Source organism: Parus major, chromosome 4 (genome assembly GCF_001522545.3).
Source record: "Parus major isolate Abel chromosome 4, Parus_major1.1, whole genome shotgun sequence".
In the NCBI taxonomy this organism is placed as follows: domain Eukaryota; kingdom Metazoa; phylum Chordata; class Aves; order Passeriformes; family Paridae; genus Parus; species Parus major.
In genome coordinates this window covers 1,208,609-1,234,364 of record NC_031771.1, presented here as the reverse complement: position 1 = coordinate 1,234,364, position 25,756 = coordinate 1,208,609, and the positions used below count along the sequence as shown (strand labels likewise).

Here is a 25,756-nt window from a genome sequence, read left to right as displayed (position 1 = left end):
CTGTGCCCTGGCTGCTGTAATGAGTTGCTGCTGGGCTGACTGAGAGCTCCATCACTGCTGTGCTCAGCTTTGGGCTGCAGTGCTGATGGTGTGGCTGGGTCCAGTTCTAGTGTTCAGCTGAAATACAAGGGAACAGCCTGGCTCATGCCTCGCTTGCTGTGTTTCCTTTTCTCTCAAAATACCTGTGTGGGTGGGTTTCATGTTGTTTGTCTGCCCCTGAGCTGAGACCTGGGCTCTCTGTCCCCCCTGGAATCAGCCCTTGCAGGCAGCAGATTTACAGGGGAGCTTTCCCAAGCTGAGCTGGGGTGTTTGAGGTTTTACTGTCCCCGTTGGCTGCTTGTCTCGTGTGTGTGATATGTGGAGGGGCATATAAAGACTGGAGATTAAAAAAGGAAGAAAGTTACCGTTTCTGTGTGGGAATAAATCCAGAGGCAAGTGCTCCTGGTGTGTGGGAGGAGGGCAGGGCCAGGTGGGCCGCAGGAGCCACAGCGCTGAGGGGAGCAGGGCTGCCCTCCCAGCTCGGAAACGCAGCATCAGTGGACCATAAGTGCTCCTGCAATGGCACTGGATCCGTGGCAGCTGTTTGTTCAATGTTTCATGCTTTTAGCCACATCTGTTCCAAATGAGTGTTAATATTGCAGTGGCATCCACTAAGGATGGGCTCTGTCAGCTCTGCTGAGTGTCAGGCTGACCCTGGTGACAAGGAAAGAGCAGTTCAGCCCACAGTGCTCCCTCTCCCTCCACCCCCCGTATCCGTCTTGCCTGGCTCCGCTCCATCAGAACGCCTTTCCTCCCCACCGAGGGGGGAAAAGAAAAGGGAAAACTGAGGCAGTGATTCTCAAGGAGAAAGATTGCATTTATTCCTAGCACCCTGTCCAGCAATGTCAGATAACAGTTTATTCATCCCCTGGCCCCTGTATGACATTGAAGCATATCAACAGTGACAAAAGTATATTGAATAATTATCTTGAAATTAATACATTATCCCAAACTTAAATAAATGTCATCTGATCAATATATCTTGGAATGGAAAGGGAAGAGAATGTGAAGGGCATCGCTTCATTATTCATTAATTTTAGAGTAATGTAGGCAGATGAAATGGTTATTTCAGAGCACTGCTATTATACTCACTGGCATTTTAAATAACTCCCAAGATTTAACAGTATATATTCCCTTGTCGAAGCAGCTTACACTTGTTAACACTGTGGGTTCCAGATTTCTCTGCTTGACAGTGCCAGAAAAGACCAGAAATACTCTTCCAGCCCCATTCTTTTTGTTTGGTTGGGTTTTTTTTTTCCTTTACCATTGTTGTTTCTTCTGTGGTTTAAGAGATCCAGTTCTACCCTCACCAGTACAGCACACACTGGGATGAGTCCAGCTGAAACATCTGGGCATGAATGTTGAATTCCTAGGAATGAGAGGTGACCCCATTTCATCCATATATATGGCTCTGGTTCAAAATCAAGCTGCTGGCTAGAGATTTCTCTGCAGGGAGAAAATGGAAGCAATCTTGTGCCTCCTGGAATTGGGATCAGCTGTTTGGCTGGCTTTCCCCAGGAGCAGGGGAGGTGACATCCTCCCATGTGGCCTCAGGGCTGGTGCTCACCCATGGGTGTGGCCAGGCACCTGGCTCTGGCCTTTTCCCCTTTCAGGGAGCACTGCAGAGCTACAGGGACCAGCAGGAGCCAGTCCAGGGCACACATCTGTAGGGTTAAAACCAAAGAAACCACATTCATTGGCAGCTGCTGTAAAACTGACTGACAGAGTTGAGTTGATGAACTGAGGGATGCCTCAGCTGACAATGCAGCCTGGTGGAGCGTGGTGCCTGTGCCAGCACGTGCAGAGCATAGGCAGGACACAGCTTTGGCTGGAAGTTGTGGGTCTTGGGGCACTGTAGGGTTTGGATGACGGGGCCTTAGTGATGTGAAAGGCCACAGGCAGCCCCGAGTCTATGCTTCACTTGGGCACCTGTGCCAGAGCTCTGCCAGCCCCACGTGGCATTCTCCTGGCCACAAGGGCCAGAATGTCACAAGGATCTTTGATCTGTGTGACAAAGGCCCCGGCCATGCTGGTGTCTCCTTCCTGTGTTGGTGCTGCTTTCACACTTTGATGAGCATTTTCTCCTGCTGTGCACTCTTCCTCCCACCCCACACGGGCTGCAGTGCCAGGTGCACACAGGTTGTGTGTAGCTGGAGCAGGTTTGAACTGTGCCCCAGCTCTGCCTCACCCCAACAAATGTCCCCTTCTGCAGTGCCCAGGGACAAGCACGGCACTTAATGACACCTAACGAGGTTTGTGGTGACAAATTAACCAAGTGGTCCGGCTCTGGGATTGTGGGAATGGATTATCTGTGCCCAGCTCAGAGATATCTGGCAATGCATTATCCAGTGTCTCAGGCTCGTGGCTTGCAGTGGGGCTGGGAGAAGAATGCTCTGTCAGTAATTTGCTTCACAAATTTAACCTTTCAGTGTATTTAGAATAATCTTCACAAGTGTCCTGGGTGTCACACACTCAGTTCTGATTTTGAAATTTCTCAGTGAACTTTGCTGTGTTTCTCCTTGCCTCATCTGTGGCTGATTCTATGCAAATTTCCAAACAAATTCAAAACTGGATACGGTGGGAATTCCAGCTGTTGCTTGGTGTTGGGGAGTCACCTTTGTGGCTGGTGGTTTATTTTCCCCCATGCAGGTCTGCAGAGGGGAATCACCTTGTTCATCCTCCAGCAGAATCAACCCTTTTTTCTTTCTTTTTCCCCTCTGGCTTCTTGATCTTTGTTCCAGCCAACATAAATATTTTCTCTACCAGGAAATTCTAACTATATTTTTCTCTAGGAAAGTTGTAAAACAGGGTGTAAAGCCGAGAGGTGCCATAGTGTGTGTGCATGTGCTTGTGCAGGGGGGTGTGTGTGTGTGTCCCTGCATGCTGTAGTTAGAAGAACTGAGGCATGTTCCTGTGTGTGAAAGGAGAGCAAATTATTTGTTTCTGTGGGGGGAAAGGAAACAATTGCAGTGCCGCAGCAAAGTGGGGCCTGAGATGCTGATAAATTGGGGCCTTTTGGAAACCTTGAGGCACACATGGAGCACCGTGTCCCCGAGGCGTGCCAGGCCCAAGAGTACTGTGAGCCAATTTCAGTGAGTTTCAGGACAGAATATCCAGGGACAAATGGAGTGCAGAGCAGAGCAGATGAGGCCCAAGAGCAGGACGTGTCCTCTGCACGCCTCCCAGCTCAGCGATGCCGCCGTGTGTGCGGAGCACCCAGAGCCCTGCTTCCCAAAGGCCTCGCTTTGCCTGGCCCTGCCTGGGAGCTGCAGTCACTGTTGGAACATCTGTGTTTATTTTGCATGACAAACTTGTTCCTGGGCTCTGACAAAACGCATGCTGGTCTGGGACTGGGGTTTGGGCTCCTCGGCAGGGCTGTGCCGTACTGCACGGCTGGCCCTGGGCTGCTCTATAATACATATTACATTACTTCATCCATAGTTAATGACAAGTGTGCTATATTTTTAATCTTTATAGCTTTATTGTGTGCAAGTGGTTTTAATAATTGGTGCTGCAGGATGGTTACTTCCCAGAATTACCCTGCAAAATTGCTGTGTTTTCAGCCTTCAGTCGCGCAGGTTGTAAATTATAAACTTGGGTAGTAATAAACTTGGCTCTCTCTCACTGCTCTGTGGAGATGCCAACCTGTAACAACAGCAAAAAGATACATGCTGGCAAAAATTCCTCCCTGAAGCTATCCTCATCCTGTGTGCATGGCCTGTGGGGTGAGGAGGCTCTCTGGTAACCCCTGCTTATGCTTTGTGTGTGTGTGACCATGAGCAGGAAAATAACTGCAATGAAACAGGGATAGTGGTAAGGAGCCAAGGGCTTGGGGGCTCCCTGAACCCCCCCACCTCCTCCAGGACATTCCTCGGTCTCCTACCCACGTGGAGCATGAGCACTTCTGCCAGAATTGTGGTAAACAAGGCATGTGGTATCCAAATGCCTCTGTTGGTGTTCGGAGCCTGCACATCCCTGATCTGGGGCTCTGGATCAGTGCTGGGTCTGCAGCCTCGTCTCGTGTGGTGTCTCTGCTCATCCCATCTGAGGGCTGAGCTTAGGGTGCTGCCCACCAGTGCAACACAAATATTGTAAAGCCTGGGGCAAGCAGAATAGTTTTTATTTAAGAAAAAGAAAAGAAAGGATGCAAAACTGGTGAAGGTGTTCTGGAGGCTTCCTGTTTCAGCTAGCTCGTTCTGTTTGGCATTTCTCAGTTCTCTTTTTCTGGGCACGTCCCCAGCAGGATGATGACAGTGCCTCCCCTTCCCCTGTGCACTGGGGTGATGAAGGCTGCACCCCTCCCTCCCCTGCTGCCTTGGCTCCCAGTTTCCACCCCTGAGAGCCGGGGGCCCAGGTGCTGGGGCAGCCCCCCAAGCCCCATGCACAGACAGCCCCCAGCATCCCGAGGAACTGTGCTGTGAGCACAGCAAACGCAGGCGTGTCTCCGGAGGGGCAGCGCTGGGATGGCCTCCGGTAACAGCAGCTCCTTTGATCGGGCTTGTTGCCTTCAGCCTCCAGCTGCTGGCGACGTTCCGCTGCCTCTGAAACCCTGTTCACCCGTGGGCAATATCCACCTGCTGCAGTCCTCGCAGCCAGGCAGGGGATGTGAGATGTGCTCTTGGAGTGCCTGCAGGAGTTACTGGAATAGCTGATGATCAGCCTGCAGGAAGCTGGGAGTCTGGGGGAGGGTGTCAAGGGCCAGGCAGCACCTCCAGCAGCCACACAGCCTGCAGAGATGTGCAGTCCTTAGCTGGGGGCAGGCTCCAGTCGTACCAGCCAGCTCCGCTTTAAAAGCAACACAAAAACCTCCCTTGAATTGCTGAGTTTCTCTTGTTTTGGCTTGGGATGAAACTGTGTGTCATTGTCAGTGACATTTTGAAGCCTTACATGGACACAATTAAGTATTAATAGCTGTAACAAGACTTAAGGAGATAATTTGTAACAAATACATTACATTATGATTTAAGCTTCTTTCCTTCACCCGGAAACACTGAAGAGATGTGAGGTTCCTAACAAAAACGTGTATCTTTAAGTCCCCAGGTAATAATGGATGCAAACATTTTTCGTGATTTCCTGATCTTTGAGATGCCAACATTTGCTTTTCACCCCTTGCTCTGTGCAGGGCTGGTCAGTCTCTAATTGCTGGGAAGTGACTGGCTTTGCAGGTGGCTGTGCATTTCCAGGGTACTTGTCCTCCATGGATCAAGTGAATTGGTGAACCTTTATTGTTTGACCAAGGTACTTCAGAAGACATTTAATTTGTGTCTTTGGGGCTCAGGCACATCTTGAATGAAATGCTGGAGCATTTGGCTGTGGCTTGGCTAACCCTGCACCATCCTTTTGCAGGCATTGCGGTGCCTTGTGGCCCAGCTGTCTCCTCTGGATCTCCAGTGAGCCAGCACAGCCACGGCAGACCTGCGAGGTGACAACCATGAGGCACACAGCAGGAGCTGAAGGCTAAGGTAGGAGATGTTCCAGTCTTTTTTACACATTAAACACATTGAAAAACAGACTACCACTGAAGCACACAAACACACGTTGACACTGACTGAAGCACACAAACAGATGCAAACACTGTGATTCCAAGTGCATTCCGAGACATCCACCTTCTTCTGCTGACTGGAACAGAACAGCAGTCCTATTTGTGCAGCATTGGACTGAAGAAATTAAGGTAAGAGGGAGGGGATTAAAAAAAAATAAAGCGGCTTTTTTCTGCGCGCGTGCCTTTGTTGTCTCTTCTTGGATGCTGTGATTTCCATTTTACTTTGTTTCTGTTGCCAGTTCTGCAGAAGCACTGCCTTACTGTGAGTACTTGTCGCAATGTGTCTGATTTCTTACTGATGGTGTCCAGTTTGTTTCAGTTAACATATTTGTGGGCAAAAATTTCATTGAGATGTGTGTTCAAGAGCACCTGATTTAATAGAGGCTTGGAGCAGGGTTTAATCTGCCTTGTGGAACACATTGCGGGGGTGCCAGGCTGGGTGGGGAGGTGTCTGTGCCCATGCTGCACTCAGCCAGGAGCTGCTCCACTGAAGGCTTTGAGGAAGTTCTCCTTGCTAATTAGTTATCCTGTCTGAAACAAATAAGGTTATCACTACTTGTTGTTGAAATTTAAAATTCTAATATGGCTGTGCTTGATGGGGGGGAGAGCAAGTTCAACAGTCGTCGTTTCCACTTTCAAGTGTTCACTTTGACACAAGCTGCTCTGTGTTTGAAAATCAGTGTGTTAGTGCTGGCCTCACACCCCTGAGACCAGCTGTAGTGCCTGTTTGAGCCCGTGCCGTGTTCCTGGAACCAGGACCCCTTTGTGACACGGGGGTTTGGACCCCACACCCCCAGGCTTGTGACAGTCCTTCCAACACTCCGTGTGGGAGGGGAGAGACCTGCTGCTGATACTGAGGTGCTGAATTACACTGGGAAATTGTGCAGCTAAGGCTTGAGGTACCCCCGTTCTGGGCAGCTGGGGGGCAGCTGAATGTGCAGGGCTGCCTAAATCAGGTGTGGTGTCTCATTTACTTTTTGCCAAGGGTGTAAAGAGACAGATCTGTACAAGGTCCCTCCTAAAGGGGGGTGTATCAGCTTACCCCAAAATGAGCCGTGAGGTGAACCTCATCTCAAATACTGGGACAAAGCATTGTCCTTAGAAAGTGCACTTTTCCTCTGACAGAATGCAAATTAGTTAATAGTTTCCAGCAACCAAAAATGTACTAAAGCATGATTTGAGCAGGAAGGAAGCCACCAGCAGTGCTGCCACTTCTTTGACAGCTCTTCTAATCACCATAGCTTTATCAAGAAGTGTTAAGTTGTATTTTTTTATTGATATTTAAGAATAAATTCTTACAACATCATCTCTATAAAAGGTTCATCACAGACCCAATACCACTCTAACCTTTTAAGCTTCTACAGTAAAAACTGTCGTCTTTATTTATCTAAGTTTGGGAGAGATACAAATGTAATCATAACCCCCAAGGCAAAATTTTATGGCAGTTTTCAGAACTCCTCTCTATAAAAACTACTCAAAGCTACCAACATAAAAGCTCCCAATAAAATTTGCTTTAGATCCTAGTCGTAAAACATGATTTTTTTTCCCTGGTCCTGGAGCTACAGGTGTCCAATTGGCAGCGCTGGTGGCTGCCGCATCCCCTGGCAGTGCCAGGCTCCACGTACCTGCTGGGTCAGGTGGGCAACGAGGGGCTGCTGCACCCCGAGCTGTGCCTTGGCTCATCCCAGCACAGCCTCTGGGTGCCTGCTGCTGGGCCTGGTGGCAAGCACGGGCATGGGACGTGTGGTTAGACTGTGGCTGGAGCAATTCTGGAAGTGAGGAAAATCTTGGAGTATGCAAAGAACTGCAACAATAAAAACAAGCTGAAAAAGAACAATCACAGACAGTAATGTAGAACAAGGAACTCTTTCCTCTGTTGCTTGGCTTGTTTGAGCACTGGGGATCTGCACTTGTTTGCAAGACTGGTGGCCCTCCAGGTCTTACTTTGGTGACATAGAAATCCATGCACCAGAGGTTGCCTTAATTAAAGATTCCTTACCATTATTTGCATGTACAGTGTTAGCAGCAAGTAGAAAACCCTTATATTTAGTGGAGACCCATGTGCCATGAGACTGGGCTCAGCTGAGCTGGAAGGAACCAGGTTGGGCCAGGGGGACCAAATTGAAATGCAGCAGGAATAAATCTCTGCAGGCTTTAGTGGATTCCTGGCAACTAAAGGCTCGTGCTATATCAGCCTAGATGAATTTGCTTTTACTGTGCAGGGTGGATTTAACCCTGCTTCTTCACTCTGGATGGATTTTGTTCAGAGAGCTGAACCTGTTCTTCTGACTGCAATTAAGAGAAAAGCAAGCATAGCAGAAAGCTGCTGTTGCTAAAGGAGAGCAGAAACAATTTGCAGATGTGAAATAAAAAGCTGCCTTTTTTGGGGTACGTGTCTCAAAGCATCCCAGAAATGTCATGATAAGTAAGAACAACTTGATGTAAAACTGTGGTTGGGTGCAAGTATTGTTCTGAGGCAAAAACACCAGTATGTTGATAGCAGGGATCGTTGATCCCTGCTTTCTTCAGGGACTGCAGGAGATTGGAGGTGGCCCAGAAAGCCTCCACCTGGTGGCCCTGGTCTTGTGTTTGCAGACCTTGGCCTTGCTTGTCATTCCAAGCACCCAACACACACTCTGACTGTTCTGTAGCTGGGAAACATTAAGTGGTTGCTGGTCTCAGGTGATGGTCCTTGTGAGGAGGGTGGGAAGCTCACAGCCCCATCTTTTGGGAGGTTTCCTGCCCGTGGTTCTTCCCGAGGGCTTTTTCCTCCTGACTCCGTGTGCTCTTCTGCAGAGATGTCCTTGGGAGCTGTAGGACTGCCAGAAAGGGGCAGTCAGGGAAATCAGGTAGATCCAATAATTGCATAACATGTGTGGTAAAAGCTGTGATTCATGACAGGGCTTTTCTGTTTATCTTGAAGTAGACTTAAATTACAAATCTGCCTTCTCAGTTGTGTGTGGTGTCAGGAATTGGCTCTGAGAGCTTTCCCAAGCTGACTGTTAGAGCTGTGTTCCTATCTCCCTGTCTTTGCTCTACTGGAGAAGCTGCTGGGTACTTCTGTCTGCTGGCTCTGTGATTACTGGTTAGTTCTGCCTTGTGGGCACTGTCTGACACAGGAACTTCTCCCCAGTGCCCACCCTGAGTTATCACTTAGCTTAGGGCTGTTGGGTCTTTGCTGTGTCCCAGATAAAAGAGGCTCTGTTAAGTGTACGTTGGTGAGAAAGGTTCAGAGAAAGGATATTTCTTCTTTTCCAAAGGACAGACCAACTCTTCTCTGGCTGCGTGGACAAAACTACACAGCAGCCACCAGCTCTTCCTTGCCTGCCTTCTTCCTGACAGTCCTGAGGGAGCCCAAAGCATAGAATATCCCCTGAGTCCTAAATGGCCTTCAACAGCCATGTCCTGATGAAGCCACATCCTGACAAAGAAGTTCAAAATGTGTACTAAATTAATGAGACTGTTCTTGGAGTGGCAACCATCCATACCCTCCCTCTTACGGCACCTTTTAATTATTGTTACTAATGATAGAGGTTTTGGGTCACTGCTTTTGGAAAGGAGCAAAGCAGGAAACTTGTTCCTCCTGGAAACAGGCGTCCCAAGCTCCGAGGCACGGGCTCAGAGGGCACAGGAGATGCAGGGCTCTTTGGCTGGTGCAATTTGGGGACTTGGGGCTGTGTTGATTCTGAGTTTTGTGATAAACAGAGCCATTCATTCTCTGTGCCTTTGTTCCTATTCCCTCTGTGCGCTCCAAAGGCATTTTATTTTCCCTCAGTTTTAGCATGGGATCAGAGGGTGGCTCTCTGCCTCTGATGGAAATAAAATAGTCATGATTTGAGATAGGTGCTGTTTACATTATTCATCATTCCTGGCAAAAGAAATGTTGGTCTTAAAATATGGTCATTAATATTTTGGTTAAGTACTGAAGCCAGCTGGACTTTGGGCAGAGCCAGGCTGCTGGCTGAGGGGCCTGGTAGCTCACAGACCCAGGCGAGGAGGCCCAGTGATGGCAGGTGAGACTCCACAGTGGCTGGTCCCAGCCTGAAAGGTGGAAGTGCAGGTGGATTGTCACCATCCTCTGTGTCCTGTTCAACTGCTGCTCAGGGGAGAGTGGCGAGGTCCCAGCCCCAGATGCTCCTGGACAGAAAGAGGCCTTTAATGGCTTTCATTCCTCTTGTGAAAATAAGTGTATTTTTAGCAGAGTATGAGGTGGTTGACTCTTGTGGGCATTTATCCTCACAAGATTAGGGAAAGGGAGGAAGAAGCTGTTGGCAGTCTGTGTTTGCACTGAGTAGAGGTTTCTGTGTGAGACTTGTACAGCTATTGATGGCCTGAGCTCCCCGTATCTCTGCCTTACACGGGGCTGTCAGGCACCTTTTGTGAAGGCTTGACAGCGTCATCAATACTGGCATTAGAGCTCCTTGTGCAGCTTATGAGGATGGGATGGGTGTGATGGATATGGAGCCATGTGAGAAATTGGGTGAGGTCACTGCCATTTTTTTCCTGGCTTTCAGGGAGGCCATGTTTGCTTCCCTGAGTTCTCACCCAGGGACATGAAGTGATTGGTGCTGTGGTGAGTCAGTTGGCAGGAGGAGTCGGGAGCCCCCAGGGTTTGATGGATCGGGGTGGGCCCACATGGAGCTCTGGGGCTGCTGGGCTATCAGAGCTTGGATGCAGGGAACCCCTCTGAAGGCTGTCTCTGGGGATAGACACTGTGTATGTGCTCTGTGAGGTGCAACGGTCTGACAAACTGTAGTGCTCATACAGGGCTCTGCTAACTAACAATGGACTGTTCTGCCTGTCCTCTGGTCTCCAGTTTCATCCTCCTTTGCTGCTGCTGCTGCCTCTGGCTGCAGGAACAGAAAAGGATCCTTCCCCAAATGTCCCTCAGTTGGCACTTGGAGCTCTTGCAGTTTATCCAGATCTCACACTGCCCTCAGTGCCTGGCTGCAGCCTGAGGAGAGAGGCTGGGTGGCTGCTGCTTGAGGGGCTGCAGCCATGCACTTGTGGGGCAGGAGGAGTGGGGTGAGCAACCATATTGCAACTCCCAGAGTCTCTGTGGCTCCCTCACTGCTCCAGCTGGGAAATAATCTGCACCAGACTTGTTTCCTGGCACCAGCCAGCTTCCTTGGTGCCAGCTCCAATGTGTAGGCTGGCACATGGCAGGAACAGGGAATGTGTGTGTGGGGCAAAAGGAGTGGAAACAGTCCTGGCTCCATCACCTCTGCTCTGACCTGCCCTGGCCGCTGATAGCCCTGGCTCCATGGGGTGGAAAAACATCCAGGACAAGACATGGCTCTTTCTTTCCTCTTGGTTTACACCCTTTCCTCCTGCTCCTTACTGACGGTGCTTACGGACACAGAATCCACCATGTCCCAGGTTAAATGCGAATTATTCCCGTTCTGCCAAGGAGGGTTCATACCAGAAGCGGGAAGTCGCTTCCACTGAGCTGTCTGTGAAACACCCCCCAAAGCAGCTCCAGTTGGGAAGAGCCAGTTTGATGCAGGTTAGATGTGGCTGTGTTCCTCACAAGCCAGTGGAGGTGCAGCAGCATGTGCAGCTGCCAGAGCCGAGGCTGCCACAGGGTCCTGACGTGGTCCCTGAATTCCCGGGCCCGAGTTACAGTAAAGCTGCTGCTGCTGCTCCACGTGTGAAACTGGACTTGCCTTGACCTGTGTTTTTAGCAGCTCTCTGACATTAAAGTGCTGGGGCGGTCCTACAGCAGGATGGCAAGCTTGTGGGAAGTGGCCTTTTGAAAAATATTTCCACAAAGTACTTTAATGCTCTTTCCAAACGTGGCCTGGTTGAGCCGAGGCACAGGGTAGGCAGCAGCCACAGGGACGGCATTAGAATGGGATGTTCCCAGTGCACCAGAGCCGGGCTGTCTGCCATAGAGAGGAGCTGGGATCCTGCCTTATCCTATTAACTGTGGGACCTTCTACCTGGAGATGAAAGAACAAAAGCCTGGGCAGACAGTTAATTATAGCTTCAGCTTCACAAGCAGAGTTAATGAATTTTAACGTGCCTCAATTAATAACTAATTGGGTTTTGCGCCTTGGCTGTGAGTGGAACTGGAGGGGTGTCCAGGAAAAAAATGGTCTAAAGATGAGAGATTTTAATTGAAATACTGTAGGATTCTTGTACAGGGAAACGGTTCCTGGTGTTATTGTACAGGTTGAATGCAGAGGGAAATTAAAGGGGAAGCTGTTTCCAGGAGAAAACAAGTGGCAGCATTACAGTGCCAACAAGGCACAGCATTATTGTGTCACCTGTAGTGTGCAGTTTGGAGAGTTCTCTTTTCACAGCATTATTGTGCCACAGAGCGTGGATCCTGCAGGCACACCAGGATGTTCTACCTCAGAGTTCCAGGAGTCAGAGAATTTACGTAGAAAGAAATGATACGTAACATAAATTTTTTTATACTCTAGGCTGGAATGTGCCTGGTAGTGCTATTGGTCTAATGAGATATTTTATGTCTATTTCTGTGGAAAGAGGATTATTTTTTAAGCCTACAGTTAGGAGAGTGTCCAGTGTTTTGCTGTGATTAGCATTAATTCAGGCTCTGGTGGGCCAAAGGAAATGACCAGAGGTAGAGGTAGCAGAGGTTAAATTGTGTTTGCAGTAGTTTAAAGGAGCGATAAATCCTGGGGAGTGCAGAAATAGAGGAACACTCTGCATCTCAAGCAGCAGAAAATTGTCGTCTTTTGAATTTGATGCTCTGAGTGTGAAGGAAGAAAGGAAAATATATCTATATGCCATTTCCTCCTTCAGTACCATTTCCAGGGAATATTTATCAGCAGCCTCAGCCAGCAGGCAGGAAAACACCTAGAAGCCGAAGTGCAGATTTAGTTTGTTTTGTTTTACTCTTTCATTTTTCTGGCTGTGTTTGAACCCCCTCAGAGAGAACGTGGAGTAATAAGAAAAAGAAAAGAAATTAATTTATTCAATGCAGCATTGTCAGCCACCGACCCTCCACCGATGACTATTTACGCCGGGCTGCTCATCATGCCCTTCACAACTGCTGCACAATAAATAATAAAAGATTAAAACCTTAAACCTGGAAAACTTAGGAAAAAAATATTAGAAAATTTTATTTCGGATTATAAAAATCCGTGAATGATTTACTTTAAGGGACAATTTCATTGCTGCCATGTGCAGGAACTAATGATCGCGGAGGGCTCCGGATTGGCGAGGAGGCTGCTTGGGAAACATAGTCATGGGTAGGTGATAAAGTCACCTTGCTCCCGCGCTGCCTCACTGTCACTGCAGTGGCTTTCACCATTTGTTACAAGAAAATGATGCTCCATGTACATATTTATACGTGGATGGCAATAACGTTGGCAATAACCCTCCCTGAGCGAGCCACCTTGTTTTAGGGAGCCCGGCTCATTGCCCGGTGCCAGCAGCCCTCGCCCTGCATGCGGGGAGGTGAACGGAGCTTGGGCCATGGACATTGGCAATGGCACCTGTTCTTTGTCGTTAGGGATGTTGCGTAAACTGGGAGCGAGTGCCGTGCATGCCAGGTTCCCCCCAGGTGCTCCCGTGGCACCCCTTGGTGAGGGGGTGGGTCTGGAAGAGCCTTACAGTCCGCTCCAGAGAGCAGCGTGTCTCCTGCAGCGTGCCTGGCTGGCCATTGCCCCCATGTGAAAGTGGGTTTGTGCTGGCCGAGGGCCAAGGCTGCTGGATGCAGAGCTGCTTCAGCAGGGAGCCATTGTTTGAGTTTCGTGTTCCTAAACACCCACACATGCTGTGCCATTAACACATGCATGTCCAGGCTATCGCTGGGCAAAGCTGTCACATGGAGCAGCAATGGATGGTGCCAAAGCCTAGGAAGAATACAGTCAAAAGCAGAAGACAGTATAGGGTACAGAAGGCAACTGGTTGTGCTTCGGGGCACTGAGGGTAGACACTTGTGCTGGTGACTGGTGGCACCTGGGAGGTTCATTAAGCCCCATTTAGGAAACTTCTTTATGTATCTCGACCCTCTGCCCTGTCCATGTCTTGCTGCATTTATTCAGTCTAGCGTATACTAATCTTAGTCTTTGCTCCAAATTTGGTATTTGCCATTCATGTGCTTTTATTTCAGGCATTGGCCATATTTTACCTCAGTGTCTCTGTGTCCGATGGCCAAGTTCCTTGTTTTTTGTGACTTACTGGAGTGTGCAGTTCTGGCTGTGGTGCCTGCTTGCCTTTTCTCTAGGCCTCATACTCAGGAGGCTGCTGAAACCTTTCTAGTTCTTCACTACCACCTTCTGTTGAAAAAAAATCAGTGTGAAGTGGTAGGAAAGAGGTTTTGAACTTGATGGTACTGTGATAAGCGAGTTCCTTCCGTGAGGTGAGGTGAGAGCAGATGGAGGTGTTGGGAGACAGTCCCGGTAGCCCACGGGCTCTGGGGCAGCCCAGTTCCACCTTCCCCTCACCCTTTGAAGCGCACGCAGGCTGGGCAGCGTTTTGGCACCTGCCTGTGCCTGCACAGAAGGGGCTGGGAGCGGAGCCTGCCAAGTCCCGGGCCCTGGAGGAGCCGCCAGGCCGAGTCCCACAGGTCACCGGCCATGCGTGCCGCTCCCTGTGCTCGGCCAGCTCCCGGCTGCCGGCCCCGTTCCGCCTGCCTCCTCCCGGGGGCTGCGGCCACAGGGCACCGGCAAGGTCACAGCCCCGCAGGTTTGTCAGGCGGGGTGTCTGAGGGGCCGGCTCGGCGCTCCGGAGCCGCGGGAGCCTGTGGGAGCGAGGTGTCGCTGCTTCCTGAGCCCAGAGCGGCAGCGTTTGCGCTCCGAGGGGTGTGAAGTGCCGCTCGGGAACCTGTGATTTTCTGCGTGGCTCTGGCTGGTGCTCCTCACACCCTGGAGGTGACCGGGGCCGTGGGGAGGGCGGGCAGGGGTGATGGGCACAGCCCAGCCGAGCTCGGCTGTCACACGGAGGGAGCCAGAGCGGTGCACCGTGGCCACTGTGCTTGTCACTGCAGTGACAGCCTGTCCTTGATTCCAGGGCCACGACAGCACGGGCAGGCTCCTCTTGGGAAGCACACACAAAGTCTGGACTGAGGCACAAGGCTAAAGGCACCTCAAAAGAGCTGTGGGTAGGGATGGCTGCCTTAGGAGATGCTGCTACTTGTCTTGACATGAGTAAAGTAGAGGGGAGACCCCTCCCTTGGCCTGCTGGCCACACACAAATTGCATACAGAAGGTTTTAAATTTCGGTTGAGAGTTCTTTGCGGCACGGCTTGTGTTTCTGCTGGTCTTAATGAATCAGTGCTGACTTAAATTATCAGTGTTAAATGCTTGTTTCTCATTTGCAAGTTGGATGGGAGAGAGGGTTTAAGGCCAGCGTTCCATGTTTTCTCAAAGCAAAGCTCCACGTCTACGTTCACATGGAGTAAACCTGTAAGGTCCTTTCATGTGGCCAAACTGCAGATGGCATTCAGAGCCAAAGCAATATGCAGCGTATTTTTGTCCACATTTCTTCTGCTTCACTTAACACTTAACGCCAAGCATTTCAGGAGAGGCCCTTGGTCAGATGAAACAATTCCTCATGGGCCACCAAGCATCCTTCCCTGTCAGTTGCTGTCCAAATCCTCCATCCCAGTGCTGCGCTCCCCACAGCCCCCTCAGCTACTCACCCTTGGTTACCTGCAGAGCTGGCAGCTGAATGCACTGTGCCCCTGTCAGCGTGGGGAGGTTTTGTGTTGCTGTCCTTCCTTTAGAGCCGCTCTTCTCTCACCTGCACTGATGGCTTTACCTCACAGTCCCTGGCTGAGTGAGCTGCTGCATGTAGGGACACCTTGCACTGGATCAGATGCGAGCATCAGTGGCAGAGAGGTGTGATTCAGACACGGCAGTGCTGATATAAACTGGTTTTATTGTATCCCACCACTCTGGTAGAGAAACTTTCACAGGCACTTACTGTAACCATGTCTGATATTCGTAACTCCGTCTGATCCTGTGAGGATTTAAGCTGTATTTGACATGAACTGGAGTGAAATGATTTCCATTCACCCATACAGACACTTGCAGCAGTTTAACCAGCTCAGTTTCCAAAGTGGTTTTAGGGGATGGGATCTCAGGCACAGCTGGGGGAGATAGGGAAGGGGAGCTCTGGTGGCTGAGGAGCCCGGAGCTGACAGCCCGTGGCAGGGATGGTGCAGGTACCTGGGTGCTGTGTCCAGCATAGCTGGCAGCTCCTTATCACAGCCCAGATTTCCTAAGAGGAATTTAGGGCTGTTCCTGCATCCTGGGGTGGGACAGCACACTCAGTGCTCAGAGCACAGCAAATGGGAATATTCTGCCTAAAGCACTTTAGGTTCTTGGTGTTGTTATTGCTCTGATACTGAGCAGAGATTTATGAGGTACTCCAAGGTAGTGATTGAATGTATCTGTGCTTCAGGACCTAATCATGTAAGCAGGAATTAAAAAGGGGATTTTTAAGAGGAATGCCATGTCCCCAGTATTTGCCACAGTTGTTGCAGATTCTACCAAATCCCACAGCAGAGCTTCATCTATTTCATTTATTTTGATATCCAGGTGTGCTTAGGGAAGGAAATGAGTTAGATAAAATATTTATAAAAGAGAAACTGGAGAAAATATGTAACTTCCCCACCCCAAGGATGTAACAAGAGTTCCTGGGGTATTCTGTGTTTCATTACCTGTCTCATTGCTGCTCTGTGCAGAAGGAATTTCTCCTGTATATATGTCAGGAGGGTGACAAGTCAAAAATGCCATCAGTGCCTGTGGAGAGAGAGAGAGAGAGGGGACTGGTGAGCACTTCCCAGCGTGGGGAGTCGCAGTGAATGGGATCAGGTTAAAGATGGGAACCACGTTCTGTACCTGCTAGCAGGAGGCAGGGCTTTATTGCTCATTGACGAATACCCTGAGCTAGAACAATGTGTGACCCATGAGGAAGGCACTGCACTTGCTGCTTCTATTTCCTGTCTGGTATAAAGTGGGTGGGTGACTTGGAGCCCCCACAGAAGCCCTCAAAATGTGGGATTCCCCTGTGGGTCACTCAGATGTGATCTCTGTTTCTGTCTAATTTTGGGGGGATTTTCTTGTGGAACCAGAGCTCAGATTTGAGGTCAGAGCTCTCCTTCCATTCATGTCCATGTTGTTGGCTTTCCCAGGCCAGCTCTCCCTCGGCAGCCCCTTGGAAAGGACAGAACCTGAGCATTGCTGTCTCACCACGGCCAAAGAACACATGGGGTGACTGCCAAAGCCAGACATGTGTCACTCTCCCTTCTCCCAGCACGTCCCATCCATCCCTCTGCCCCTGGAGCAGAAGGAGATGGGAGTGGGGAGCAGCAGAGCATGAACCCCTCCCTCGGAGCCCCCCACACCCAGGACAAAAGCTGGTGAGATATGGGCTGTTCTGCTGCCATGGTGTTCCTTCTCACAGGGCAGATCCCCAGTCCTGCTGCCATTGTTGCCTCTTGGGAAGGGGGAGGGGTTTTTTGGATCTGTGAGCTGGGAATTCCCTTTCTAGAGGTGCTCTTGACTTAGAGTTCAAAACACTTCAGAGCACTCTTCCTATTGGCATTTCTCAGCATCTTGGCACCAGTTTGATTAGAACCAGTTTAAAGAGCAGCAACATTCATACGTAGGCATGGGTTAGATTTGGGTTTTGCTAAAAGCTGTAGGGAGACATCCCATTCCTTCCTGTTGTTCCATGTATACTTTGAAGAGCTGTGCTCGTCGTTCCCTTTGAAGTCAAACCCCTGAACCTCTGAGCCACCACTTTCCTGCTGTTGTGCCAAAAGCACTGCCAGATCTGTCTCCTAAGCTTTCCTGACCACAGATTGCTGAAGCAGGTGCTCAGGTTCCATCTTCCAGGCATTACAAGCTCCAAAATGTGGGTGTGGAGCCCAGTTGCTGAGGGCAAGTTAGATGTGGTCCTGGGTGTAGTAACTGCTGCATAACCCCATACAGAATATAGTCACTGCCTGGCTCTCTGGGTGATCCCAGTGCTGGCCCCAAGCTCGTGGCTACAGCTCGCTACAAGCTCGGAGCCAAAATACAAGTCCAGCAAACTGGAGGAGTTCCAGGCGAGGTCCCTGCTTGGCCCAGCTGAGCAATAAAGTTGTTTCAGCTTTTCTCTTGCTCTGCAGCAAGGAACCAAAAGCCAGGAGTGAAGGAAAGAGGTGTTTGGGTCACATAGGAGGGGTCTGAGCAGCCCCAAAAAGCGGGGTTGCTGTGTTGTTTCACTGCCGTGCTGGCAGCCGCTGCTGGGCTCTGCTCAGAGTTTTCACAAGGTCCTTGCGTGCGGCACTGACTCACTGCAGCCACAGCCCCTGGAGCATGAACAGCTGGAGCAATTTCCAGCCCAGAGTTTTCCAAATTACCAATGTTTGTGAAAGGAAAAACTACACTGAGGGTTTTTAAGGATTTGGTTTTGTAAAAGACATCTGGGTTGGAGCTTTGCATTACCTCCCAAGCATCTGTATGTTTCAGTGCATCACCTGGCTCCGTCTTTGTGTTTGCATTTCTCTCCCATATGCCTTCACTCTTGTCCCTTTTTTACCCATCCTTCAGCTTTCCAGGAGGAAAACCAGTTTGTAGCCTTTGCAAGCACCCTTAAATGTCCCCCAGCTCCTCCCAGCTGCTCTGTTCTCATTTGGCTCTGTTTAAGGGATGTTTTGGAGGAGCTAGGAGATGGGACTTTGTAGGAGTTACAGGCAGATCAGCTCTGTGCAGTGAAGCCCTTTTCCACAGACCAGTCCCTACCTGGAGGTGGGAGAAAACAAATCCCAGCCTTCAGCAAGGTCCTAAAAAAATCCCAAGAAACTTCCATCAAACCAGTGGCATTGGCTTTCCTCTCATGCCTGTTCCTGAGAATGATTAAGTGTCATAAGAAACCCATTCTTTGAAAGGCTGTGGTAATGTACTGCGATTCTTTGTGCCGAGCACAGTCGGGTGTGACATCACCTCTGTGGTCTCCTGCGATGTGCACATGTGGTCAGCATGTGGTGATGTGCAGGAATTCCTCACCGCTGACCGCAGCCATAACGCACTCCGTGCCAGCCAAAATCCCAGCCTGGCAGCAGCCCCCTGCTTCCCATCATGGAGGGCCGAGGATGGAGGGAACCAAACCTGCTGTGTTTGCTTTACAGAGCTGGTCATTAGCAGAGCCCAGCTCTGGTGGTTAACACAGCGCAGCGCTGGTGCGGGGCCCGATACAAATACAAGGTCTTTGCAGTTATAATGAGATATTCATGCATGGCAGCTCCGGGTATAAACTCAGCTGTTACTGTGTGCTTAGCTATGGGAAATGGAGCAAAGCTGGGCTGAACTCACTGCGTCCGCCCTCAGCTGCATCTCACAAATAACAGCCTTGAACACCCTCATCAGCAAGTCCATTTCCTGTGCCAGCAGTTCCCAGGCCAGGTGTCCTCTGCGCAGACAGGCGAACCAGGGGTGACGTGGCACAGCGGGGAGCAGTTGTCAGGCATTCCTGTAGCCTGTTCTTGGGAATGCTGGTGGTGACAAGGCTGTAACCGGGTGTCTCACACTTGTCCCTGCCAGGGGAGGGGAGCTCTGCGTGGGGGGAGGCTGTGCTGTGCTGGAGACGGGGAAACTGAGGCACCCTGTGACCAAAGCCATTGTATGTCCTGCAGCGGAGATGGAGCCCCCAGGAAGCTATGGCAGGGGAAGAGGAAGGCTGGGTAGTACCTGGTGATGTTCCCCCCAGCCTCACAGTATGCCTAGTGGGAAATTTGGGGCTGAAGGCCATTGCTCACGTAAGAGAGACCAGACAAGGGAGGGTGACAGCCTTGTGGCTATGTCCCTCATGTTGGCAGGTGACATCCCTCAGACTGCCCTGACACAGAGACTTGCAACTCCTTCTGGTGGCTGTCCAGACTTTGTGATGTTTTCTTGGATGTGGGGCACAGTAAGTTCATTTTCCAGCTGAATTTACAGCACAGAGCCTGACATCTTCCACGCCATTTTCCTGCTGGAATCCCTTGCAGACTGAAGAGGCCTGAAAGGCTGGATGCTTTGGCACTGCTTCTATTAGATAGAGCTAGAGGTTTGCTGCTGATAATCCTGCCACAAATTTGGAATTAATCACAGCATAATGGAATCTGGTAGTGCTGGTTGTTAATTCTCTATTGAGTCTGCATTCCCGTGTTTGTTCTCATTTGTTCTGATCAGGGCCATTGTCTCTAATATTGCTGCGTAAAGGGTAAGAAATAAATCAGCGGTGTTTAGCTTTCCTAACCATCTGCTCTGGCTCCCATCCCAAACTCAGTTTTTAAGTTGGGCACAGTTTGTGTGATTTTGCCTTGTGACAGAGAACATCTCTTGGGAGAGGAGGAAGAAGTGGCTCCTGATCTCACCGCAGGGATCCATCATCCCAGGCATCACCAGGTTTTTGTCGTCACGCATGTGATTAGGCTGAGCTTTGGCAAAGGTGCCAAAAGGAACTTCTTTCTCTCTGGAATAATGGGATTAATGCTTTTAACAGCAGTGTGTTACTTGGAGGTGTAAAGCACTCAGTTTTGCCATGGAGTTTATGTGCTTCGGTGGCATTCGGTCCCAGCAAGGTCAGTCTCCAACCTGTGTACGCTGTGATGCACCCCTTGGGTCGTTTCTGAACCTTCCCATGGCGTGCAGCCAGTTGGTTTTAAGAGTTGTTAATGCAGTGAAATTCAGGGCATTTGGGAGCTGCTGCATCCTCACAGATGGGACATAGATCTTGTAAACTATAAATTTTTAAAAATTATTTAGCATCTCCATTGCTGTGTGGGCCATGTGGCAGCAAGCATGGGATAATTCCACAGCTTTCATTAGAGCACACATCAAACATTTAAAGTCCACGGGTGGTGTTTTCAGGAACTATTATAATAATTAGGAAAGGAGAACGGGTTTAATAAGAGTTGTAAACAGTGATCGGCAGCCAGACCCTGTCCCTCCCTACAGACCCATCTGCACAGCACATCTGGGCACATGGAGCATCCCACATGTTCCATCCCACCTGCCCTGAGTCTGAAGGAAGGTGTGGGGGGTCTGAGGTCACTCTGGGACACAGCAATGACAAACTTGAGGAGAAAAATCTGCAAAATACACAGAAAAGCCCAGCCATACCCTTCCAGTAGACACTTGAGCCTGGTCTCTTGGCAGCTGTCACTGGATGCTCAGGGTTCACAGGCACCGAGCCCTGGGCTGTGCTGGGCGGGCACAAAGGGGTGTTGGGGCCAGAGCTGGCAGCCAGTGGGATGTGGTGTGACCTCACCCAGGGACCTGGACACGGGGTGCCTGAGCCAGGCTCTTGCAGTCAGGCACTGATGCCCCTCGGGAGCCTCACAGGTAGAGGGGCCCAGCTGCTTGGTGCATTTCAGCTTTCTAGATGAGACATGAGAGGTAAAACATGAGCTCTTACTTGAACCTCATAATGGGCACTGTAACCTACTTAATTGTGCTGAGCAGTGCAGTCCCTAGGAGCAGCTCCTTGCAGTGGGGTACACTGTGGTGTGGAGGGAAGCTCTGGCAGCTGAAATCCAGTCAGGCTGTGTTGATCATCAGCATCTTCTAAGTGATGAGGAGTCCTAGATTGCACCCAGTGGAGAAATGTTCTGGAAAGAAGGTTCTCATAACTGAAGTTTGATACTCCATGCACAGCAGCCACAGTCAGGATTGCTGCCTGTGCATATGGGGCAGTTTTGGGTGCTTGTGCTCAACCACTCTGGTCCCCATTCCCTGGTGCTCTCCGCAGACCTTTGAAATTCCCTGGTGACAAGCAGTGGCTTTGTTCAAGGTGATGGAGGTCCTTGTGTAAGGTACTGTGGAGGGGAATGATGAAGAAGCAGTTGAATAATAGCTGCTTGCTGCAGCTGCGTTGTGTCTCCTGCCAGGTGTTAAATGGGTAGTGCTCAAGTCAGCAGATCTGTTGTGTGTTGCATGTTCCCTGCGAGTTCAGGCTCTTGAGAAAGCTGCCAAGGTGCTGGCCTGGGAGCCACAGGCTGCCTTTGAGCACCTCTGGGCTGGATTAGCCCCAACCAGGAAAAGCCCTGGTTCAGGTGGTGTTTCCCCAGCTGAGCTGTCCTTTCCCTCCGTGGGCCAGGGACACAGGAACATGGCTGTGGTGACCTGCCAGTCACCGGCCACGTTCTGGACGGGCCACCAGCTTGGTCTCAGCAGGGAGCCAGTGCTGTCCCCGTGCTCTGCCACACCCCGAGGCACACTGCCAGGCAGGGGTCACCAGGGGATGGGGGGAGCACCCCCTCTTTGCCTTTGAGCTGAGGGCTCCTCACTGGGCGTGGCAGCCAGGCTCTGGGTCCGAGGAAGCCGTATGGTCTCACCTGCCCTACAGAAGGGCGAGCCACCCCATGGGGGCAGACACCCATGGCTGGGGTGCCATCCTTGTGTGTCCCCACAGCCAGCTCTGCAGCTTGGCATGGGGCAGCTCTTGTCCACTGACCTAAATTGAGGCTGAGCAAAGAGAGCAAGCAGCTGCCCCACTGCTGCTGCTCTGTTTTCAGCACGGCTCGAGCCTCCCTAATCCCCTCGGATTTTGTATCTACCAAAACAGCTTGGGCCCATCAGTAAATTGCAGTGGCATATGGTCCAGGTTTATGAGTAATCTGGCACACGCTGAAGGCAAGGAGGACGTCATCCTTCAGCAAATACAGAAAATATTGGAGGGGGGGCTATGAGTGTATTTAATATCATTGATGAGAAAGCTGTGAGGAATGTTTACCTTTGAAGCCACTCCTGTTTCAGCTTCAGCTGCTGGAAGAAGCTGGAAGATGTGTAACAGAAAGCCAATATAACAGAGGGGTCTTGTTGGTCCCGCAAAGGTTTTGTCACTTGTGTCACTTGTGTCACTTGATCCCATGGGGGTGTGTGGGGTTGGAGGGGAAAGCAGGCAGCTGGTGCCACCAAGCCCCCCTGTATAGAACCAGTGCAACATCAGCCACTTGGTCCTCGTCCTCCTCCTCACCTCCGTGCAGGTGAAGTTCCTCTAGCTGGGGTGTGGGCCCAAGGCACAGCTTCATTCCTGAAGAGAGGAGGGAAGTGCAGTTTTAGCAGCTCTGGGAGGAGGAGCCTGATCATGGACACCTTGGTGGGCCTGGCCTCCTAATGGCAGTGGATGTCCTAGCAGGGTTTCCAGATGTTCTCTGAGGACACAGGAATCACCTTCCAGTGGCAATGTACTCAGCACTGGCTTCATCAGGGCAATTCACCTGAGGAATGTCCAGGTCCTGGTTGAGGAACCCTCTGTGCAGTCCTGTCCTGGCAGGGAGATGAAGCTGTAAATGGTTTGAGTTGCACCAGCCAGTGTGATGGCCCTTCTGTAAGAGCTGGGGACATCCCTGGGCTCAGCTGGCATCCCCCAGAGACATGTGTATCAGAACTGGGACATCTCTGGGAGCAGGAGGACACGGGGATTGGAAGGGGACTGTGTTGGGTCCTGCAGCAGCATTGTGAGAGCTTTTCCTTGGTCTCTGATTGCTTTCTGTGGCTCAAACCAGTGATGCTGCTTTTCCCTCCAGCTGGGATGAGAGCTAACAGTCTCCTCCCTGCTCAGCTGCTGTGGGCTCTGGAGCACCATTCCACAGAGGGCTTGAACTTCCTTTCACTCTTCCCAAAATCCATGTTTCCTCAGTGTGTTTGGAAGCCCAGCTACAGGAACCTCACTCTCTCACAGCCTCCCCACACTGTGTAATGCTTTGGCAACACTCAATGTTTTCTTTGGTTGCATAGACATGGCTGTGGCTGTGACATTCAAGGGGGAGTCGTCTCCAAGAGGGGGTGCACGTGTCCTGTCCTGTGACCTGGTCAGTGGCATGGAGAAGGAGAACACAGTTGGCTCTGAGAGCCCCTCCTCTCACTGCCAACTGCCCCTTGGGAACACCCCAAGCTTCAAGGAAGGTTTTGCCTCTGTAATCCAAGAAAAGGCCTCAAACAGCTCACAAATAACTTAAACTTTGGGCTTTTCAAATTTTAAACAGAGCCTTTGGGACCGTGTTTGTTCAAATCTTACGTATCTTGGTGGCTCAGATTTTCAGTCCTTCGCTGCAAGCTTTGAAGCAACACAATGTGCAGTTTAAAAGGAGCTTTGCTTTTTAAGTGGGAACTGATTTTTTAGGGCTGGGTATTGTGTGTTTTGTGTCTTTGTTTTGCATAGTCCAGTTTTGCATTCTGGAAACTAAAGAAAATTGCTCGTGTTAAAGGGTGGGATGCAGACTGTGTGATCTCAGCAGTGGGATGGAGCAGGGTGTGTTGTCCCAGTGGGTGTGGTGTCTTCTGTGGGACCGTGCTGAGACATTCTGCCACTGCTGGGGCAAGTTGTTGGGGCCAGGAGCTGAAGTTTCCTGCAGTCCCTGGAAATCCAAGGGCATCTGCTCACAGTTTTTATTTTAAGTGTGTGTTGCCAGTTGTGCTCGTGCTGCCTTGCTTTGTGCTCGGATGGATCAGGGACAAGTCCCCCTCGCCCCTCCAGGTCCAGGCCCTGAACAGCAGAGGCCCTCATTGCCCCTGCCCTGCTCAGTGCCATGGCCAGGGGCATCTCGGGGTCCTGTGTCAGTCCATGCCTGGGAATGCCTGAGCATGCCTGGAGAACAGTGTCCCTCATGCTGCCAGTGTCACAAGGGAGGGCACAGCTCCCAAGAGGGGCTTGCTGGGGTTTTTCAAAGCCGTTGGGGGAAGGGCTGAGCCCCAGGTGTGCAGCAGAGCTGTGGTCCCCAGTTGTCCCTGCAGTTCTCCTCTGCTTTCATGTGGGTGGGACACCACCAGGTGATCTTTCCAGCTGTGGTGACAGGACATCTCAGGTGTTACCTTTGAAGATGTGGCAGTGAGTGGTGCTGACCAGATGCAGTCCACATCTGTAGCCGTGCACGGGCGGTGTCCTGGTGTCTGGCTGCTGCTGCAGGACACATGCTAGGCCCTGAGAGCCGAAGGAGTTAAACTGCCTCCAAATAGGCCTCTTCATGCTAATAAAGTACCTTGGAGCTGGTCCAGCAGGCAGACACCTGGGTATTATCCAAGCATCTGACACCCCTAGAGAACTAGAGCCTTGATGAGCTTTGTACACTCTCAGAAATCTTGGAGAAGAAAGGAGGCTTTCCATAGAAAATGGATTTTCAGGGCCAGCTGAAGGACATGACGTTCAAGATCATTGCTTTAAAATAATTTCAGCTGCAGTTAATGTGAAGCAAGAAAGAAAAGAAAACCCAAGACAGTGAAAGGATAATTAATTCTGAGTTGGAGCTGCAATTTGGAAGGGCTGTATTGTGAAGTGACCCTTTTCCAAATGATACCTGCACTGGCTCTTCTGGGAGAGCCCTTTGCAGTGAAATGTTGTCTTGTCTTGTGTTGTTTTACTTTTACACTGTACATTTGTTCTCCCCTGGTGTTAGGGTGACCTTGAGTCCAGCCTTTCAGAGAAGGGGCAGTGCAGTGAGGGGGTTCTGCAGGGAGCCCTGGCCCAGGCTGGGCTGAGCAGAGCCCTCTGGGGCCAGCCCCCATTTCTGTGCCATGGCAGGATGGCACCTGCCTGTCCCCGGGCTTATGGCACCCTGCTATCCATGCTGCTTTGTTCCTCTCTTCTCCCCAGGCCGCCACCGCCTGCACCCTCATCTGCAGAACCCTTTTTAGGACCATGGAGTATTCCTTGGGAGAGGCACAGTGTCCCTACTCCCAGGGTCTCACCCCGCAGGGCTCTAAGGGAACTTGGGTCAGTGAATCGCTCTCTCTCTGGCTCCAGCCTCCTCTCGCTGGTGCATCTCCTCCATTCCTAGCATGTGTTGCACTGAATTTCTGCAGAAGCTTAGAGATGCTTTTTATGAGGAGCTTCTCCAGGGACTGAAGCCTGTACAGAATATGATGTTTATAACTGGGCTATTCTGATGTAATTTGAAAAATATCTATTTTTGGCCTACTTGCTCTTCCTTGGCTTACAGAGAAAACAAATAAAAAGCGTTGAGGCCAGAGCTCTAATGAGATTCACATTTTGGACATGAGATCAGTACAGTAATGCATTTCACACTGTTGTTTCCTAATTTGCCTAATCAAATAAAAGGAGATGAAGCATCACGGAGCCCAACCTCCCCGTTCCAACAAGGCAGTGCTGAACCCATCACTTGGCGCTTAAATTAATTTTCCCCACACAGGTTGGCCAAAGCACATAATTTAATCAGCATCTTGCAGCTCTGTCACTAGACACCATCTATCCCAGGGGCTGGCAATC

At 50.6% G+C, this 25,756-nt stretch overlaps 1 long non-coding RNA gene across 1 annotated transcript in view; it reads left to right on the top strand.

Annotated features, from left to right (window-relative positions):
- LOC117244225 overlaps positions 1–25,756 on the top strand; it is a 64,568-nt gene that overhangs the window by 11,622 nt on the left and 27,190 nt on the right. The window contains exon 2 of the long non-coding RNA XR_004496868.1: positions 5,386–5,501. This is a non-coding gene — a long non-coding RNA (uncharacterized LOC117244225). The remainder of the gene's footprint in view (positions 1–5,385; positions 5,502–25,756) is intronic.